The following is a 22,386-nucleotide window of genomic DNA, read 5'->3' as shown; positions in this document are numbered from 1 at the left end:
GGCCTATTTAACTGTAGACCAAAGTAGCAGTTCAGCTCACAGCTCTATGTGGTCTATGTGGTGCCTGTCGCCAAGCCAGGCTACCAGAAAGTAAGGTCATCTCCCACATCAGTAATGAGCCAGCTGAAGGAAAAAGGAGAGATAATCCTCAACAGGCAAACCCAAGAATAAGGAAGGAAGTGGCTCAGATCAGAAGACACAACATATAGAGAGGAGCTGGACCAGGTTAATGAGGCTAGGGATACTTGGTCCTGAGCCCCAAACTGCCATCTGAGCAGGCATTTGCTAAGCTGTCTCAGGGAACACTTGATACCCAGAGACCCAAGGATTCAGAGAATAACACATGGAAGTCATCATCACTAGAGCGATGAGGCCAAGAAACTGAGTATCTACTATGACATTTCCTGAGGGCAGTAACATCAGACCTGGACCCCCAATATATTTCTTACATCATTCCAGATGGTGCTTACCTCTTAGATGAGTTAGGATGAATTTAGCAGGGAGGCCGTGAGACCTGGCAACACTGCGGCAGTGCTGTATCACTTGAGGATTCAACTCCTTGGTCCTCCCTATGTCCAAGAGGGCAGCAAGTGAGACAAAAGGAAGAACTCTGTATGTTTATTTCTGAAGACTGCTTTGTTATGTAGTTCAGACTGCCTTTAAAATTTCAATCTTCCTCCCTCAGCCAATTTAGCTCTGGAATGACAGGTGTGCCCACTACCCCTGGCTCACTACATAAACATAACTGCATAAATAAATGAAATCAGAGACTCCTTTTCCATAGTGGATCTGTGAGAAGACCTCCTATTTACTTGGGAGCTTGTCCTGGACAATGCTTTGTGTTTTTGAGAGTTGGGACCACATTCTGCAGTTTCTTTTTTTTTTTTTTTTTTTTTTTTTTTTTTTTTTTTTTTTGGTCTTTTTCGTTTTTATCGGTACCAGGGATCAAACTCACAACTGCCTGCTTACAAGGCAGGCGCTTATGCCACTGAACTAAATCCCCAGCCCCTATTCTGCAGTTGCTATGAACCTGATCCCTGAGGGAATAGACAATGACTCACCATAGACATAAACTATAGAGCTCTCCAAGTCATCAGACATCTGGAACCACACCAAGGCAAACTGATTGTAGTCAGTAGCTATCACTTCCACGGTGAAGGTAGATAATATCTCATCCCCTGCAATGTGGATGTCAAGATTAATCATTTCCTGACCAGGTGGAGAAAACTGTCTCCTTCCTCCCCAATTTGTCAGCATGATCTTCTCCCCACAAGACTCAAAGGATATGGAAGCCGTTTGTTGTAGAAGGGCTCTGATCCCCAAATCCAAACACAAGCCTTGCTCCACCAGGACTCACTTGTTACATTTTCAAAGGTGAACAAGCCAGGCTTCAAAGTTGGAATTAAAGCATATAAGTAGTCAGTACATGTGAAGTCCCTGTAAGAGTAACATAGGGCAGAATTGAGCAACGTGAGCCTAGAGAGGACATAAGCTTGCTCTCCCTAGGTTATAAAAAACAGGACCAGTGCTTAAGTGGGATTCTGGAACTCAAGCCCAGTCTAACGTGCCCCTCCTCTTGGTAGGGGCCCCATCTGGCCCAAATCCATGGCAGTGGACACTCCACTCTGAGTTCTTCCAGGTCTTCTTCAGGGTCTGTCTAACCCTCCATAAAGAAATCAGTGTGTCCTCTACTATCACCATAGGGAAACATGTTGTACACACAGATCCTATTTACTGATCCACTTTACTTAATTTGCAGCTACATTTTCCAATCTCTGTTTGCAGCTTTCTCTGAGCCACCATTCTATTCAGTGTCAATAAATGACCTAGCTCTTTAGCCAAAACTCACCTCTCACCTCAGTTCAACTAATCTTTGTGCCATAGATCCAAAGTCCTTAAAAATATTCCTGTGAATCTGTCTTGAAATGCTCCAGGAGGAAATCAACCTGTGACTAGAGCCCAAAAGTGCTGCCCAAGGATGACTACATGATAACCTATCTGATTCTACATCTGCCCCATTTCTGTCATCCAATACCTGTAGATGTTTTAATTCTTTTGGCACTTCCCTCCAGCAGATCCTCAGATTCTCTCACTTGATGATCCAAAGATCAGGCCCAGGATTGGGTTAATTGCCCCAGATTCTGCACTGGGAGCGCTCCCTTCCCAGATGCTGATCAGTTCACATGGAGGGCCCCAAACTGGTGTCTGGCTGGTTTGCTGCATGCTAAGGTGAAGTTCTGTGACTCAGACAGTCCAGCATGGCTTACCATGACAGATGTATCTTCGTCTTTTATGAATGTGATGATGGTCATACTATTGGCACAAAGCTTTCACCACTTGGTTACGGTAGAGAGTTACATTCATAATACAATTATTATTTTTTTAATTTTGAAGCAATGTATTCTAATTTTCACATACTGAATTCAAACTTCTGAATTTTCTGCATGAGCCTCTGGAGGGAGTTCTGCTTTGATTGGAGACAGGGTGGCCCTCTCAGCTCACTTCAACACCTGGATGTAGCATGGGCCATCTCTTTGCAGGAGTCCATTTCCCACCTCCCTACTGGGATAATCTATTCTCTACTGCATGTCTCCTGTTTTTGCTGCAGCCACATATGAATATTAACAGGAAGAAGGAGAAAGAGCACAAAAAAGAAAAGTGTGGAGCAACACAAGGAGAGAAATGAGGAAGCCAGAAGAGTATGAGGGACAGAGGAAAAAAGGGAGGAATAGTGACTCAATACAGAGCAATGAGATGAAGCAAAATTTCTGTTAGTTTGTTAAATCTCTTATGACATTGGTATCCCCTAAGAACCCAGCTTGCGGCAGCTTTACCTGTACAAGACAATGGTGATATTGTAGCTCTTGTCATTGTTCAGCTCAAAGGTGATTGTCTGCAAGGGTATTTGGCTGTGTATTTTATCCAACGCTGTGTACTTTCCAAAAGCTTGTATGTACCACTTCCCCTGGAACTACAAGAACTTCACAATAGACAAAATCCACAGGTGTCTCTGGGTCTATAACTGTCATGCTGAACCTGTGCGTATCTCTATGCCACTCACCCAGTAACAAGGCCTAAGGAATGAGTTCTTCTGAGGGCACAGCAATGGTTTGGATGTTACAAAAATAACAGGGATCATGACTATGAGGTTGCAAAAGGGACAGAGTGGCCTTGTGTGCCCAATGGGACTTTCAGAACCTTACTGTTGTTAAGTGTGAGAAAAGATTGCAGATGTCCCAACCATGCATGCATAGGCCTTGGATTCTCTGAATCCTCCCACCCAACACTGTCACTGCCTCCATTCATATCATCCCCATTCTCTTCTAAAGTCTCTAGCAATTAACACACTGTTCAACTGATCTCCCAGAAACCTACCTGATCATACTGGAAATTTGGCTGCAGAGGGAATTTGTTCACAAGTTGACTTGGAGGAATTTTTGGAAGAAAACCCTGAGCCTGGATCATTAGGGACCCCAGAAGGATACCAACCAGACCCAAGAGACACAGGGCCATAGCTACAGAGCTACTGATGCCCTGCAAAGTGTTGGAAGAGAAAGAATCTTAGAGAAACTGATATGAGTGAACATTTTATACCCTCAAGTCTGCCCTTCCTTAAGTGGGAGGATCCCTGGTTTGTTAAATCCAGGGCTAATGAGTTCGTAGTCAGCAGGTCTTCCAACATACGTGACAAGAGATCTTCCCCTCCCCTCCAATCAGGATTGCACAATGTAGAGAAAGGGCAGACCAAAATGATACAGGAGAGACATGCTCAGACTTCTATATTTGTCACATGCAAGACCTCCATGTATGTACTTGCTGGGCCTCTTCCCTTATCTGATTGGTGCCAACTGTTGGTCAGCAGCTGGAATTCATCCATACTGTAACATCTTACCTGTGAGCCTAGTGAGTGGGGTGAGGGGAATGTTAATTCAGTGTATCTCAAGCCAAATTTAGAGGGGAAGCATTTTTTCCCTCTTAGTCTTGAGCAACTCTTCCTAAAACCATCCTCCCTGTAACCACTGACCTTTGCCCTAATACTAGTAAGGCAGGCCACTATGCTTCTCTAAACCCAGCACTATGACACCAAGGGATTATTCCTCTTCCAAGAGATAAATACTAGTCTACCAACAGTGTTGCAGTAAACACAGTGCAGTGAAATCTTCAAATTCCTGAAACCTTTTTCTTTAAATGCTAAATTGCAAACCTGGAGCTGAGTAAATAACTGCCTCTGTCTTTCTTAGGTGTCTTTGCTTCCACCCTCTTCTTTCCAAATTCCCAGCAACCCACTTTCATAAAATATAGAAAATGTAGACTCAATCCTTTGTTCCAGGTTCAGCCTTTTAGTACACAAAGTCTTGGAGTTTGTACACCGAAACTAAATAAATTCTCCTGTTTCTCCTATGATCTCTCTAGATTCTTGAATTCTGCAACATACCCCCATTAACAGAGATAATCCCAGGGGTTGCACCACATTGTCTGCAATCTCAAAACCAAGGAATCTGAGATAAAAGGCATTTTGAGGTGAACGTGATATACTGAACAGGTTCTAAAAAAGTCTAAAATACAGAGAAAGCCTGTGACTAAAGAAAATAAACACAAAAGCCAAAAAGATAACAAAGAAAACAGAAAAAATAAAATTAGAAAAGTCAGTATCACTTTAGGTTCTGTAACTCATTTTGGACATTATAAACCTCAGTGAATGTGGTGCAGGAATTCTTCACAGAGAATCACATGATGTTTTCTTGGAGTACACTAAGCCCCTATCCCTGCTGTTCCCAGGTCATAGGACAGACTTTAGAACAGGCCTTGATCCCCTATCCTCCCAGCCTTGTCCACCCCCATTTTCAGAAACAGTCAAAACAAAAAACAAAAACAAACAAACAAAAAAATACCTTCAGGGAATTTCCCTCTTCTCTGAGTCACTTAGGCTGAGGACAAGAGCCATGCACATAGGCCACAGTTGTGACTGTTTGACAGAGCTGCATTCTGAGGCTTCAGTGAGAGCTATGAATGCGGCACCGACAGGGTGACAATGGGGTTCAGACAGCTTCCCCGGGGAGACAGGCTTCACTCTCCTACTCTGTATACCCAGTTTCTTTGGGTCACAGGGTGTCAGTATTTGGCCTTGACCTTGAGTGCTCATTCAGACCAATACTTTGTCTCTGGCCACAGTTTTTGGTCTACAGAGCCCATTGACTTAAGCCTAGTATCTCAAAGTGTCTCTGATGTGGCTGATCCAGACTTGTCTCTGAGGGAAACCATTTTCTCATTGGGGTCTGGCCAGCAACCTGGTCAAGCAATGATGTACCCAAATCCTCAGTGAGGTAGCTGATTGCCTTGGACTCGACTTGTGACTTGCCTGGAATTCTGGATTTATATGAAATTAAGAATCGCCATTGCCACTTTCATTGCTTTTTATGGCCCAGCCTGGACACCAGGGCCCCTGTGTAAAAACTGTTTGGGAAGAAATCCTGAGGTGGTGGGTAGGGTACTGCTTAGCCCACTACAACAGACAGCCTTTGCTACATTTAGCATGCCTATATGTTTATCATGACAATTAAGAGATGAAACTTAAAAATGGCTTTGATATCTGAATGAACAAAGAAAACAATATGTGATATTTTTACTGTTTTAGTTACTGTTTACTCGCTGCTGGAACAAAATACCTGATAACCAAAATGATGGAAGAAAAGGTTTATTTATTAGAGTCTTTTTGAGGTTTTAGTCCACACTCAGTTGGCTCCAAGGCAGGGTGGCATGATGTGGCCACAGTTCATGGCAGCTGCAAACTGCAAGGTGCCAAACAGGAAAGTGGGAGAGACATTCCTTCTTCCTGCCATTACATCACAGGCTGGATCCACCCCTAGATGGATATAGCATTCACACCACCAATCTGAGTACTATATAATGAACCAATCACAAATGCTAGATTTGGTAGAGTTCATAATGAGCTTGGGAGCCACTGACATAAATCATGACATTCCACCCCTGGCCTCCAAAGACTCATGCACATCCTTTATGCAAAAGACATCTAGTGCATCTCCAACAGTTGCCAAAATCTTAACAGTTTCAGCATTGCTCAAAAGTTCAAGTTCCAAGTCTCCTCTGAGATCTATTGCAAGCTCTTAACTGTAGCCCCTTGTACAAAAGAAAGAAGATTATACATTTCCAAAATGCAAAGGCACAAGATAAACATTAGCATTTCAAAAGTCACAAACAGGAGAATACAAAGCATTGGAAACAAAGCAAGTCTAACATCCAGCAGGGCGAACATTAAGTCTTAGAGTCCCATGCTCAGTATCTGAAGCAATCTGGTTGCAAGCTCCAAAAGGCTTGGATCATTCCACCCCCATGGCACTTACAGGGATTTCAGCTCCTGCAGCTTCTCTCTTAATCCCCCTTTGCTCGATTTTTGCAGCTTTCCTTGGATGATCCCACATTCCTGGCTTTTCCAAACTTCTGGTTGTCTCCACTACATCTTTGGCTTCACCCTTATATCTTTACATATTGCCCTCTCAGAGGTACATTGCTTGGCTTCCAGGCCTTTTGCAATCAGGATGGAAGCTATCTTTCCCTCAGAATTTGTGCATTTTCCTTGCACCATGTGGATGCCGCCAAGGCTTGCTGCCAGTTGGAGCAGTAGCCAGGCTTTTCTCTCTCTTGGCTTTAGGGGTCAAGAGCATGGATTGCTGGGCTTTGTGAACTTGATTGTGAAGAAAAGCTTCACTATGTTGCTGCCATCTTGGAACATAAATGTGGCTGCTAGCATTTTGGAACCTCATGTGGCCTCTGTCACCATTCTGGAGCATGGTGCTCTGCAGCTGTCTTTCTGAGCAGAGTCTTTCATTTTTGCAGTTTTGAAGCTGCAAAAGTTAGAGACCCACTGTTTCCTGGGATTCCCTCTGGTCATCTTTTTTTATTTCTCTGTTCTTTCTCAGCAATTGAAGTCTCAGTTCTGTCTTTACAATCCACATCTTTACTGGATATTTCCTTGTGGAAAAACTCACATCATTTTAAATTATGTTGCTGGGCTCTTTGCTCTTGATTTGTAACATAAATCTTGCCCAAATCCCCCAACAATTAGCTATGCTACAGCCTCAATATTTGGCTGCCTTGATATTCCTTCTCCCAGATTAATAAATCCACTACACTTAATCTTAGTTCCAGGCAATGTCAATGGACATGAGCAAAATTCAAACCGTTTGCTAAGCCAAAACATACATCAGCTGGAGTCTAACAACCAGTGCAGTCCTTCTTTCCAGCAGAAACCTCCTGAGCCTTTATCAGCAAGCTTTCTATCAGACTTCTGGTCTCTGAGCTCTGAACAGAATCTCCTCTACAGAACAGCCTAAGCTGTTCCAGATTTATGTATACAATAGACATCTCTAAATCTTTCCAAACTCTTCTCACAAGCCGTTTCCAATGGCTCTCAAATCACATGGTCGGGTATAGTCACAGCAACAGCCTCACTCCTCTGGTACCAAATTCTGTCTTAGTTGCTTTTTACTCATTGCTAGAACAAAATAATCACCCAAAATGATGGAAGGAAGGGTTTATTTCTTACAGTTCTTGGAGGTATCAGTCCATACTCAGTTGGCTCCAAGGCAGTGTGGCATGGCAGGGCCACAGTTTATGACAGCTACAAACAGCAAGGTGACAAGTGTCAAGAAAGAGAGAGACACACCTTCTTCCCACCCTTATATAATATGCAGACTCCACTCTTAGGTGGATGTAGCACTCACAACACCAATCAAAGTGATAGATAATCAATGAATCAAAAATGTATAACTGCATGAGTCTTGGGGGCCAATGACATAAATCATGACATTAACACTATAGTATACTATTCTGCCACAAAGAAGGAGGATCTCTAGTGACTTGTAGATAAATGGACACTCTTGAATTTGCACTTTCAGTAAAATCAGTCAAGCATGCATGGCTTTTCTTTATCATATGGCTTTTCTTTACATGAAGCTCAAAATATAAATGAAAGCTAAATAAAAGATACATAACAGGAAGTATTTTGTGTGCATATACAACCTCCAATGGAGGAATTTAATCATTGTCTACTGCAAACAAGTACTAAGAATAAATAAAGCTTGGAAATAGTAAAAGCACCTATAGAGAAAATACCACAACTGAAAATACTTTTAATAAATTCATTTTAGTGACCCAGGAAGGCACCAGTACAGATACACATGATGGCCCAGCCCTGGTGAAAGCCCAGCACCACAACAAGGCTCTGTATGGGGTACACATGCTGGCCTGAGGCCAGTGAGACTCCAACAACCCAACAAGGCACAGCACAAGGAACACAGGATGAGTATATGATTCCAGAGTAATGAAAAACTCCAAAAAGCAGTGAAGACAAAGTCAGCAGTTAGCAATGAACTTGCTTTGTGTATCAGCACACACACATGCAGAGTATAAGGTGGATGGGGTCACCATTTTTTATTAAACAATTTGAGGGAAACTGCAGCAATAGAAAACCAACCACAGCTCATACATCCAAAGGCCAAACATCAGCTCCATAACCCGGAAAATTCCTGTTGCAAACTTGGCATGAGTATACAGAACATTTTTGAGATCTGTCTTAGACCTACCTTAAACTTTAGACCTACTTTAAACTTTTTCAGAGGAGTTTTCCTACATTTTTTCTCTGTTTGTTTGACTGGGGTTTCTTTTTATGTCCAGTTGGAATGCTCTCTTTTAGTCATTGTTTTGTTTCTTTTGTTTTATATTGGCTAGGTATTGTGATTTTTTTTTATTTCTTTTTTCTCTTTCTTGATTTTGATACCGTACCTTTCTTTCTGTTTTTCTCTACTAGTCTCCTTTCTTTTCTCCAGTATATCATATGACTCTATGATAATTTCATATAACTAAATATTCTCCATACATTTTTGGGTTCACTTTAACACTCTTTTGCTTCCTCTTCCTGTTTTCTCTACTGTGTCCTCCAGGTACTCAAAACTAGGGTTATCATCTTTTGCCTTCCAGCTCTGTTCCTACTATATTTCACATCATTTGTAGCTCCATCTTTTCCCTACCCTTCTTACACCCTCCCACAAAAGAGTAAAATTACTTCACTTGAAGAAAATCATTGCATATAATTTCCTAGTATAGTTTGGATTTTGTTATATAACTATATAATTTGGTCCTATAGTTAAAATTATCAGGTTAATAGTCACCTCAACTTGTCAGTAGCAAGGCTTGCTTGAGACTATTGTTATTCCTAACTGTACTCTAATAGTTAGGATGTCATACCTGTTCTAATCTTTTTTTCTCCCTTGTATGAAAGCACTGCACTTTTATGAGGTTGCAGCCATCAACTATAGTCCAATACCAAAGGTCTGCATCTTGGGTCAAATAGACAGCAACTTGTCACCCTCCAAAAAAGGGAAGTTAGGTTCTTGGGATAGACACAAAGGCAAAGAACCACCTACATGTAGAAGACATCCCTGAGGGACAGATATTTCTTTGGGAGTCTCAATAGTAGTATTGAAGCTATTATGCATAAGACATATACAAGAATCAACACACAAAAAACAGAATAAAACAAAAATTTGAAAATAGAAAATGACAAGACATAGAAGCAAAATGCTACCCTGGATGCTAAGCTTACCCAGGACATATCCAGAATACAATGATACAGAAGAAATTGGAAGTTAACAATTGTAACTTTTTGAAACTATAGCAATAGAAGTAAAAAAGTGAGTGAAAATGGCTACGCAAATAAGTCTTTAAGTTGCAAAAAACTGCTGATCAAAATGACACACATAGAAGCAAACACAGGTTTAAAAAAATAGAACAGCTCAGTAAATTCATAGAAACCACAAATTAACAACACAGGAAATAAATGGAATCCATGAAACAGATTGAAACAGAAAACTTCAATACTAAAAAAATCTATTTAATATATGTACAGCAGACTGAATAAAGTTGGAGTATCAGTTCTAAAGTACAGGATTGCAGCCAAAAATCATGAAAAGAAAGATATTTTCAAAAGGAAAAGAGACTATAAAAAATCTGTCTAACAGCTATAAGATGAAGCAAAGAACAGCATCACTTGATTGGAGTCAGTGAAAAAACTGGAGACCACAAAAACCACAGAAAGCCACTTCACAGAAATAATGGCAGAAAACTTTTAAAACATGGTTAAAGAAATTGACATACAAATAAACATTGCACATTGAACTCCAAATAGCCAAGACAAAAATAAATCTACACTAAGACATATGATAATCCAGATTCTAGAAATTAAGCCATAGAAGCAAACATTAAAAAGAGGTAAAGAAAAGAAATAAATCATGTGTTTTATACACTCAAAATCCAAATAAACAAAATAAAAAATACAATTTAGGAAATATATTGTATGCATTTACAAACTCCCCATGAGGAATGTAATCATTCTGAACTACAAGAGTACACTAATAAAAACTAAGATTTTGAAACAGTATAATAAACTTTTTACATAAAATTAAAACTAATTTGCTTTTAATGTATAGCATATATATCAAAAACAAATGCCAGCTGCAATTTGAATCTTTCCCTTTCTATGACTACACCATATACACAGCTATTAGACTGGCTGCTAATGTTTTTGGTACTCTCCCTATATTTTGAACTGTGATGTGTATTGTTGAAAAATTTTTTCCGTTGTTTTACAGGTGAAAAACTATATAGAACTCACTTTGTAGGTCAGGCTGCCTTAGAACACCATAGATGTGGCTGATCTGGAAATCCCAGCAATTCTCCTGGCCTCAATCTGCCAGAGTACTGTGATTACATGCATTATTCACCATTCCTGGCTTAAAAACTGTTTAGTAAAACATTTCTATCTGCCAGGCTCAAGACAAATCATATGACCAGAATGTAAAGCCAGAAAATATAGTAGAAACATTTTTGCCTTATAAAACAGCAGAGTTTGCTCCTAATCACCTCCTCATAAACATTTCCAGAAGAACATTGCTGGACCTTACTTTTATGTTATCTTCATGTTTGGGGACGAGTTGAGTATTTATTTGTGTTCCCTTATCCCCCACTTCTAAGTAGTAAAGCAAGCCTTACATCTTTTGATGTTGCAGAAAGGCCAATAGCAGAGCTTCCACATTAGGCCTTGCTCAGCTCCTCCTCTCTGGCCTCCTCTGCACAGGTTTTCCAGACCTGTCAGTGAAGCCTTTGAGGTCACCTTAGTTTACTCTCAAGAATTTAGTCATGCTTCTTCCTATTGGAAGTGAAAAAGTGAAATAACCTTAACAAAGGTTATTTTGAATATTTATGTTCCAAAGAGTTAAGCAGGTTAATAGACTTACACGTGCAAAATTGATCTATTCTTATGTTAACTGTATTACATTAACTTCCTATTGGAAGAAACAGGAATCTGAGGATAAAAGTTCATTTTTGTCTTCTGGACAAAATGCCTAAAAGTTCTTGCATGCAGTTGCATTACATTTATATGATATGTGGCATCTTCTCAAGTAGGACCTTTGTGATTTGATTCAGAATCAAGGTTCAATATATACTTTAAAGTATAGACAATGGATTTCAACAATAAGATAATAAAAATTGAATGATTTAGGCTTCAGAAATGATGTTTCTATTCTTTTTATGCAAAACTAATTCTTTAAAGTTTTATGTCTTGTAGAACTTCAAATTACCCTTCCGTGTTATAATACATGCTGTTGCATTCCTGTGTTTTCAACACTGAAGCACATGAACAGCATATATAGTGCATACTTGCATTCTTTCTTTCTGAATGAAGCTTGGGTCTGCCTTACTGTCTACACAGTGCTAAGATTGACAGACTTTATGCTAAGTTTATGTGTCTAGCTTTGATTCTTCCGTACTTATTAGGTCAACATCATGCTAGAATTCACACAAAATGCACACAATATAATTATAAGTAAAAAAATTTATCCTATGGTGGAAGCTGGCAACATTTAAAGTATTAAAAAGACAAAAATTGAATTTTCATTTTGTGTATATTATAACAGAAATAATATGTTCTAATGAAATATTAGAACTAAGAAATGGGTACTTCTTGGAAGAATGTTATGGATTTAAAAATCATATTATTTTAAATTCTAAATAATTTTATAGTTTGGCAATTTTTTAATTTTTATTTTTAGTTATTTATTGAACTTTGTTACCAGACATTGAACATGAGCTCATGTTTGCCTGGCAAGTGCTTATGTCACAGAGCTAAATTCCGAGTCCCTCTTGTTTTTCAAAAAAAAGGGGGCGGGGGGAATACAAGAAACAAAAGAGACAAATAACAATAACAAAAACCCCAACACAGTAACAATATTGGCTTCTAAAAAAAAAAGGTGGTAGAAACTTAACAAAGGTTATTTTGAATATTTATGTTCAAAAGAGTTAAGCAGGTTAATAGACTTACACATGCAAAATTGATCTATTCTTACGTTAACTGTATTATTCCAAGAACTAATAGAATTAGTAGTGCAATCACCTCAGCGATCTTAAGTGCAAGTATACAAATTTGTATCTTTTTATGTTCTTTTTCTTTTTTTCCTTTTCCCTACGCAAGTTATTTTTGCTATTCTATATTTATTGAAAAGTTTGAATTTTGGCCACACCAAGCGAACTCCAAGTGGCTAGCAGGTGCCTGAATTCAGTCCCAAGGGCTGAATGTGCATGGATTGAATCCCAGCAAGCAGGGAAGCAATGGAACATTGCTCCCAGGTTGTAAGACCATGCCCCACATCCCAAATCACTGAAGAATGCACAAGAGGTCTGCATGGTCCTAACTGGGCATGCCCAGCAACCTCCCAGTGGCTAGCAGGTGCCTGCAGATTTCCCTGGGAGCCAAAAGTGCGCCAGGGGGGAAGCTTTGGAACATCGCTCAAAACCCAGAAATAGGGGAAAGTGAAAAATCAAAAGAGCAAAATGCAATCTCAAACTTCTACCCCAACCCAAGCAAGGCTAGGAGACATGGACACAGAAGAAAATGTAAGCCATACCCCTGAAATTCCTGAAATGATAATACCTGAAGTAAAGAAACAACTCCATTAAGCTATAAAAGAACTCAAATCAGAAATAATCTCCCCGGTAAAAGAAGAAATGATAAATGTAGTGAAAAAATAATGAACACATTTAAAGAATACATATTTAAAAAATTAGAGGAATACTGCAAAAAGATGGAAACTCTGAATGAAGAATATAAGAAATAAACAGAATGCATGAAGCAGATTCAAAGACTTGTATATAAAAAATGAAATAAAACAAAAATTCCATCAAAAGCTATCAAAACTGCCTCAACAAAAGTGAAGATAGAATTTCAGACCTTGAAGACAAGATTGCAGTTAGTGAACAGGAAAGGAAAGATCTTTTAAACATAATAGGGATCCAAGAAATAACAATTCAACAGCTGCAAGATGATGCAAAGAAAAACAACATAAGATTGAGAGATAAAAATGAAAAAGAAGGTGACAACACATATGATATCAAGAGGCTATTCACAGAAGTAATAGCTGAAAATTTCCCAAACATGAGAATGGAAACTGACAGACAGATCAGTGAAACATATGGAACTCCAAATAACCATAACCAAAATAAAACTATGCCCAGATATGTAATAATCAACATCCCAGAAGTCCAACATAAGACCAGAATATTAAAAGCTGACAGATAGAAGAGACAAATCACCTATAAAGGAAAGCCTATCAAAATTACAGTGGACTTAGAAACACAAACAATAAAGTCAAGAAGAGCATGAAGTGAAGTACCTCAGATTCTAAAGGAAAACAGCTTCCAACCCACATTGATGTACCCTGGAAAACTGTCCTTCAAAATAGATAGAGAAATAAGATATTTCCATGACAAAGAACAGCTGAAGAACTTCATGACCACCAAACCAACCCTGCAAAGGATACTGAAAGGCATTGTAGATAGACAAAGTAAAAACCCATTAAGCAAGGCAAACCAGAGAGGAAAGGTAAAGAATCAACAGCAGAAAGACAACATGTCAAAAGTAAACCAATGTATGTCAGTTATAACCATTAATGTAAATGCCTCAATTCATCAATTAAAAGAAAGAGACTGGCAGAATGGATCAAGAAAAAAGTCCAATCATATGTTGTATACAGTAAACCCATATAACCCAAAAGGAAACTCATAGACTGAAAGTTAAAGGATGGAAAACAATGCTACATTGAACAGGATCCTCCCAAAATGCACGGGTAGCTGTTCTGTTTACAGGCAATGTGAAGCTCAAACCACGAATGATCCAAAGAGGTAAAAAGGTCACTATATATTAGTTAGGGGAAAACTTCAAGAGGAAGAGATAATAATCTTAAATACATATGCACCAAATTCAGGAGAACTTAGCCATACCAAAAAAAAAAAAATTAACAGAAATGAAAAATCAAATAAACAATAACACAATTATAACAGGAGACCTTAACACATCATTGACACCAAGGGACAGATCCATCAGACAGAAAATCAGCAAAGAAATAACAGAACTGAGTTACACCTGTGAACAAATGTACTTGTTAGACCTACACAGAGTGTTCCAGCCATCAACATCAGAATATACATTCTTATCAGCAGCACATGGGATATTCTCTAAAATAGACCATATACTAGCCCACAGAACATGTTTAAGTAAATGCAAAAGAAATGAAATTTTCCCATGCATATTATCGGATCATAATGCCATGAAACCAGAAATTAATGACAAAAGAAACTGCAAAAATGCCACAAACACATGGATATTGCATAATACAGTCTAGAGCAATCAGTGGGACACAAAGGAAATTAAAGAATAACTTAATATTTGCAAGCAAATGAAAACACAAGTACATCTTACTGGAGACTGTGGAATGCAATGAGAGCAGTCCTCTGAGGAAAACTGATTGTGGTAAATTCCCACATCAGGAAAACAGAATGAACACACATCAACAACCTGACGCTGCATCTCAAACATCTAGAAAAAGAAGATCAAATCAAGCCCAAGTCCAAAAGAAGAGAGGAAGTTATAAAGGTCAGAGCAAAAATCAACTCAATAGAGACTAAGAAAATAATACAAAAAGTTATGATTCAAAGGGCTGTTTCTTTGAAGGATAAATTAAATTGATATGACCCTAATCAATCTTATTTTTAAAAAGGAAAGAAAAAACTGAAATTTATGCAATAAGAAATGAAAAGGGTGTAATCATGGCAGACCCTGTGGAAATTCAGATTATTAATACCTATTTCAAAAAGCTTTACTCTCATAGGCTTGATAACACAGAAGAAATGGACAGATTCCTAGAAAAATATGAATTACCAAAGCTGGGTCAAGAAGATGTAAAACTGAATAACCCAATTTCAATTAATGAAATTGAAAATGTAATTAAGTCCTTATCAAAGAAGAAAATCACAGATCCTGATGGATTCACTGCAGAATTCTACAAGAAATTCAAAAAGGACCTAATGTCAACACTCCTCAAACTCTTCAATGAAATTGAAAGAGAAGCAATTCTCCCTAACTCATACATGGAAGCAAATAATGCTCTAATACCAAAACCTGAGAAAGACCCAATCAAAAAAGAGAATTACAGGCCAATTTCCCTAGTGAACATAGATGTAAAAATTCTCAATAAATTATTGGTAAACAGAATGCAGCAAATCATCAAGAAAACTATACAACATGACCAAGTGGGATTCATCCCAGGATCCACCATATCAATGGAGCCAAAAATAAGAACCATATGATCATTTCTATAGATGCAGAAAAAGCTTTTGATAAAGTCTAATACTTACTCATGATAAGAACCTTTCAAAAAACTGGAATAAATGGTCTTTTCCTCAATATGACAAAAGCTATCTATGACAAGCCAACAGCCAGCATTATATTAAATGGCCCAAAACTGAAATTTTTTACCCTAAAATCAGGAACAAGACAAGAATATCCATTATCGCCACTCCTATTCAATATAGTGCTGCAAATATTAACCAGAGCAGTTAGACCAAGATAAAGAAATAAAAGCAGTAAACACAGGAAAAGAAGAAATTAAATTATCATTATTTGCATATCACGTGATACTCTATATAGAAGAACAAGAAATGTCATTGAAAGATTCCTAGGTATAGTAAATGAATTCAGTAATGTAGCTGGATACAAAGTCAACACTCAAAAATCAATAGCATCCCTATACACTAACAAAAAAACCACTGAGAAGGAAATAAGAGAAGCTACATGCTTCCCAAAAGTATTCAAAATATGAAACATTTAGCAATCAATCTAACAAAAGAAGTAAAAGGAAAATTTATAATACCTTTTAAAAAACGTCAAAGAGGACCTCTGTTACCGACAAGCTTTGTGAAAATGGCTATTCTCCCAAAATTGTTATGCAGATTTAATGCATTCCCAACCAAAATACCATTATCATACCTCATAGATCTAGAGAAATCATTCCTAAAATTCATCTGGAACCAGAAGAGACCTAGAATAGCAAGGACAATTCTAAACAATACATGCAAAGCACGAGGCATTACAATCCCTGACTTGAAGTTTGAATACAAAGCTAATCTAATAAAATCAACATAGTATTGGAATTAAAAACAGACCCAAAGGTCAATGGAATAGATTAGAAGATCCAACTATAAACACACTCAGCCACCTTATCTTTGATAAAGGGGCCAAACATGTCCACTGGAAGAAAGTCTGTTCAATAAAGGGGGTCTCCATATGCCAAAAACTAAAATTACACCCATGCCTATTACCATGTGCTAAAATAAAGTCTAGATGGATCAAAGATCTGAATATTAAAACAGAAACACTAAATCTGTTGGAAGACAAAGTAAGTAGAAATTTTTAAGACCTAGGGGTAGGTAGAGAATTCGTGAACAAGAAACACACCACATAGAGAATACCTCACAGAATCAGCAACTGGATCTTATTACAGAGTTTTTGCATGTTGAAAGAAATCTCCATAGTAGTGAAAAGAAAACCCACAAATTGGGTAAAAATCTTACTGAACTGTCCCTCAGACAAAGGATTTCTGTCTAGAACATATAAAGAATTTTTAAAAATCAAATCTGCAAAATTCATAGACCCATTCCAAAAATGGACATCTGAGATGAATACATAGTTCTCAGAGAAAGAAATATAAATGGAAAACAAATACATAAAAAATGTTCAGCATCATTAGTCATTAGAGAAATGCAAATTAAAACAACTCTGAGATTCTGTCTCATTCCAGAAAGAATGACCCGGATCAAGAAAACTGCCAACAACAAATGCTGGAGAGGCTGTGGTGAAAAAGGAACTCTTCTTCACTGTTGTTGGGAGTGCAGATGGTGCAACCACTGTGGAGGTCAGTCTGGAGATACCTCAAAAATCTGGGATTGGAAGTCCCATTTGACCCAGCTATTCCTCTTCTGGGTGTATCCCCAGAAGAACTCAAAACATCATATCACAGTGATGCATGTGCACCCATGTTTATGACAGCACAATTTGTAATAGCCAGATCTTGGAAACAAACTAAATGCCCATCAACTGAGGAATAGATAAAAAAGATGTGATATTTTTATACAATGGAGTACCACTCAGCTATTAAGAATGATCACATTGAGATATTTGTAAGTATACAGATGCAACTTGAGACTGTACTCATAAGTGAAATAAATCAAACTCTCATGTGTAAATATCATATAGTCTCCCTAATATAAGGAATGGTAAGTGTATATAAGATACAAAAACTCAATATATACAGTGAAAGGATAAAAAATCTACTTAAAGGTTAAAAATAATATCTCAGGAAAAATGAAGAAAAAGAAAAAGGAAGGGAAAAGAAAAAATATCTAAAATTATATCAACACATAGGATAGCCAAGGTGATTGTGCTACAAATTCTATACATTCTTGGAACAAAATAGTTAGCATTCATAGAATTGGAACAATTGTGCATATTATCACTTGGTGATCTGAGGAACTCTTGAAGATCATTATGTAAAATAATTACACTAGTTATGCTCACACCACCTTGTTTTGAAGACCTATATTGTTAGTGTTCTGGGCTCTTTGTTATTGTTATTTATTTGTTTCATGATTTTCTAGGAATTATTTTGTTTTATTTTTCCGTCTAATGCAAAAAGGATATGTGTACTTGTAGAGACTCATGCATGCATAGAACTTCTCTTAAACAGTTTATGAGAATAATAATGCATGATAAAATGAACTTTGAAGAAAAAGAGAAACTATAGTACCCAGTGCTGATTTTGTAGCATTATGATGTGAAATCCAGCAACACTACTGTTCTTTGTTCAAATCAATTTTTTATTGTTTAATTTCAACATACATGAAGGTATGGACAGCTATTTTGAAGAGAAAGAGAGACATTATGGCAGCCATTGTTGACTTCCCTATTGTCTGATTTTGAAAGCCTAAAATGCCCTCATCAACCTATTCTTTTTTTTTTTTTTTTATTTAAGAGGAAAAAGAGAAAAACACAAAACAAACCAAAGCGGTGTAAGGGTACACGTAATACAGAACTACACAAAAACAAAACAAAACAAAACAAAAAAAACCAAAACAAACAAACAAAAAAAAACATAACAGTAAGAAATCACCTGTTAGTATATTACATATTATCATCTTGAAAATAGTTCCTCAAATCACAGTATCAAAGAATACAAGGTGGACATTCAAACAGGTAGACTGCAAACAGCTGTGTTCAGTGATCCAAAAACATTGATACAGTCAGCTATTTAACACCCCTAAACACACTTGCTGTTATATCCGTTAGAGCTCTTTTTCTTTTTTTTTTCCCTCTCTTTTTTACAACAAAATTCACGCACTTTGGATTTCATTACTCCTTAGTGCTTATTACTATTTGGGGGTGGGGGGAAGAATACAGTCAAATATGGCAAAACAAAGCTGTCAGTCAATACCAAGGATAGACATAGCACATGATGTAGAACAGAGTACAAGTTTATCAACAACGGTTATCAACGTTGTCCCTTGTTTCCTTAAAAAGAATTGTCTATCTCATTAGATATTATAAAGTTGGACAAAACAGTAGAGAACAAGACCAATAAAACTTAGGCATTGTAAACATTACAGGACTTCCAAAGAAGACAATAGTCAAACCAGAATGGATATCTTAGTGAATCTTATTGTCTTCAAAGTAGTTGCCTATGTCTTCAAACTTGATACTACCATATAGAATGGAACAGAGTCTAATCAGTCAAAACAAGATCGTGGGAGTACTACAGGACTTCAAAACAAGTTAATAGGAAATAAAAAAGAGTTACTATTTATATATCCTAATTTTTTGAATTTTTTCTTTAATTAAGACAAACATAAGAAATGACTAAATAATTTTTTAAAACAATAAGGGGGAGATTGAGATAAAACAGGACATAACAATATAACAATAGAGGTCACAGCATGACTGTTTCAACAACCTAGTACTTCACCACCATATAACCTGACTTAATAGTAGTTACCATAGTGTCTTTTTCCTTGATATATTTGGATAAAACTTCATATACTCTAGCTTCAAATATTTTCAAATCAAGAAGCCCAGAATAAAGCCTTTCTAATTAATGAGTGAAAACTTTATAAGGCTCCAAGGCCACCTAATGGGGAATCATGATTACCACATATTTTTATATATTTGAATCATTACTTACATTAGGGAAACTATTCGGTATTCACACATGCGAGATTGATTTATTTCACTTATGAGTATGGTCTCAAGCTGCGCCCATTTATTGATAAATATCTCAATGTGATCCTTCTTTATAGCTGAATAATACTCCATTGTATAGAAATACCATAACTTTTTTATCCATTCCTCAGTTGATGGACACTTGGGTTGTTTCCAAGATCTGGCGATTACAAATTGTGCTGCTATAAACATAGGTGCACATATATCACTGTGGTATGATGCTTTCAGTTCTTCTGGGAATATGCCTAGAAGTGGAATAGCTGGAATAAATGGGATTTCCAGTCCCAACTTTTTGAGAAATCTCCAGACAGATCTCCACAAAGGCTGTAGCAGTCTACACTCCCACCAGCAGTGCAGGAGAGTTCCTTTTTCCCCACAGCCTCTCCAGCATTTGTTGTCGGTTTTCTTGATCCTGGCCATTCTTTCAGGAGTGAGATGGTATCTCAGTGTGGTTTTAATTTGCATTTCTCTAATGACCAATGATGATGAGCATTTTTTCATGTATTTATTTGCCATTTGCATTTCTTCATCTGAGAATTGCGTATTCATCTCAGATGCCCATTTTTGGATTGGATCTTTGAATTTTGGAGGTCTGAGTTTCTTTAATTCTTTATATGTTTTAGACAAGAGACCCTTGTCTGAGAGAGAGTTCACTAAAATCTTTTCCCAGTTTGTGGGTTTTCTTTTCACTATGCTGGAGATTTCTTTTGACATGCAGAAACTTTTTAATAAGAAGTGGTTCCAGTTATTGATTCTGGGAAGTATTTCCCGTGCGGTTTGAGTCCTGTTCATGAATTCTTTACCTACTCCTATGTCTCCAAGGTTTCTACCTAATTTGTCTTCCAATAGATTTAGTGTTTCTGTTTTAATATTCAGATCTTTGACCCATTTAGCTTTTAATTTATTACATGGTGATAGACATAGGTCTAGCTTTAGTTTTCGGCAAATGGAGAGCCAGTTTTTCCAGCACCATTTATTAAAGAGACTGTCGTTCTTCCAGTGAACCTGCTTGGCTCCTTTATCAAAGATAAGGTGGTTGAGTGTGTTCATAGTTGTGGTTGTATCTTCTAATCTATTCCACTGATCTTCGGGTCTGTTTTGATTCCAATACCATGTTGATTTTACTCCTGTTGCTTTGTAGTATAACTTCAAGTCAGGGATTGTGATGCCTCCTGCTTTGTCTTTGCTGCTTACAATTGCCTTTGTGATTCTAGGTCTCTTCTGGTTCCAGATGAAATTTAGGAGTGATTTCTCTATATCTATAAGGTATGTTGATGGAATTTCTATTGGGATTGCATTGAATCTGTATAACAATTTTGGGAGAATGGCCATTTTCACAATGTTTGTTCTTCCTATCCATGAGCAAGGGATGTCTTTCCATTTTCTGAGATCATCTTCAATTTCCTTTTTCAGTGTATTATAATTTTCACTGTATAAGTCTTTCACTTCTTTCGTAAGAGTAATTCCTAAATATTTCATTTTTTTGCTTGCTAATGTGAATAGTCCAGTTTCTCTTATTTCCCTCTCTGTAATTTTGTTGTTCGTGTATAGGAATGCTATTGATTTCTGAGTATTGATTTTGTATCCAGCCACATTACTGAATTTATTTATTGTATCTAAGAGTATTTCAAAGAAGTTTAGGGGGTCTTCTATGTAGAGTATCATGTCATCTACAAACAATGATAATTTAACTTCTTCTTTTCCTATCTTTACCCCTTTTATTTCTCTTTCTTGCCTAATTGCTCTGGCTAGTACTTCCAGTACTATATTAAATAGGAGTGGTGATAAAGGACATCCTTGTCTTGTGCCCGATTTTAAAGTAAAGGCTTTCAATTTTTGGCCATTTAGTATGATGCTGGCTGTTGGTTTGTCATAAATGGCCATTATTATATTGAGGTAAAGACCATTTATTCCAATTTTCTGTAAAGTTCTTATCATGAATAAGTGTTGGACCTTATCGAAGGCTTTTTCTGCATCTATAGAGATGATCATGTGATTCTTATTTTTGGCTTTATTGATATGGTGGATTACATTTATTGATTTGCGTATGTTGAACCATCCTTGCATTCCTGGGATGAATCCCACTTGGTCATGGTGTATAATCTTCTTGATGATTTGCTGGATCCTATTTGCCAATATTTTATTGAGGATTTTTGCATCTGTGTTCATTAGGGAGATCGGTCTATAGTTCTCTTTTATAGTTGGGTCTTTCTCAGGTTTTGGTACTAGAGTAATATTTGCTTCCAGGAATGACTTAGGAAGGATTGCTTCCCTTTCAATATCATTGAATAGTTTGAGGAGTGTCGGCATTAGGTCTTCTTTATATTTCTTGTAGAATTCTGCAGTGAATCCATCTGGGCCTGGGCTCTTCTTGGTGGGTAAGGCCTTAATTACATTTTCAAGTTCATTAGCAGAGATTGGGTTATTCAACAGTTTTATATCCTCTTGATCTAGCTTTGGTACTTCATATGCTTCTAAGAATCTGTCTATTTCTTCTGTGTTATCAAACTTTTGAGAGTAGAGGTTTTCGAAATAGGTGTTGATGATCCTCTGTATTTCTATTGGGTCTGTAGTGATTTCTCCTTTTTCATTTCTTATTGCATGAATTTGAGCTTTTTCTTCCCTTTTTTTAATAAGGTTGGCTAGGGGCTTATCGATTTTATTTATTCTTTCAAAGAACCAACTCTTTGATTCGTTGATTCTTTGGA

This window comes from Cavia porcellus, unplaced genomic scaffold, assembly GCF_034190915.1.
Source record: "Cavia porcellus strain 051 isolate PalLab524CR breed Dunkin Hartley unplaced genomic scaffold, mCavPor4.1 scaffold_1, whole genome shotgun sequence".
Lineage (NCBI taxonomy): Eukaryota > Metazoa > Chordata > Mammalia > Rodentia > Caviidae > Cavia > Cavia porcellus.
Note: the sequence above shows the minus strand (reverse complement) of the source record.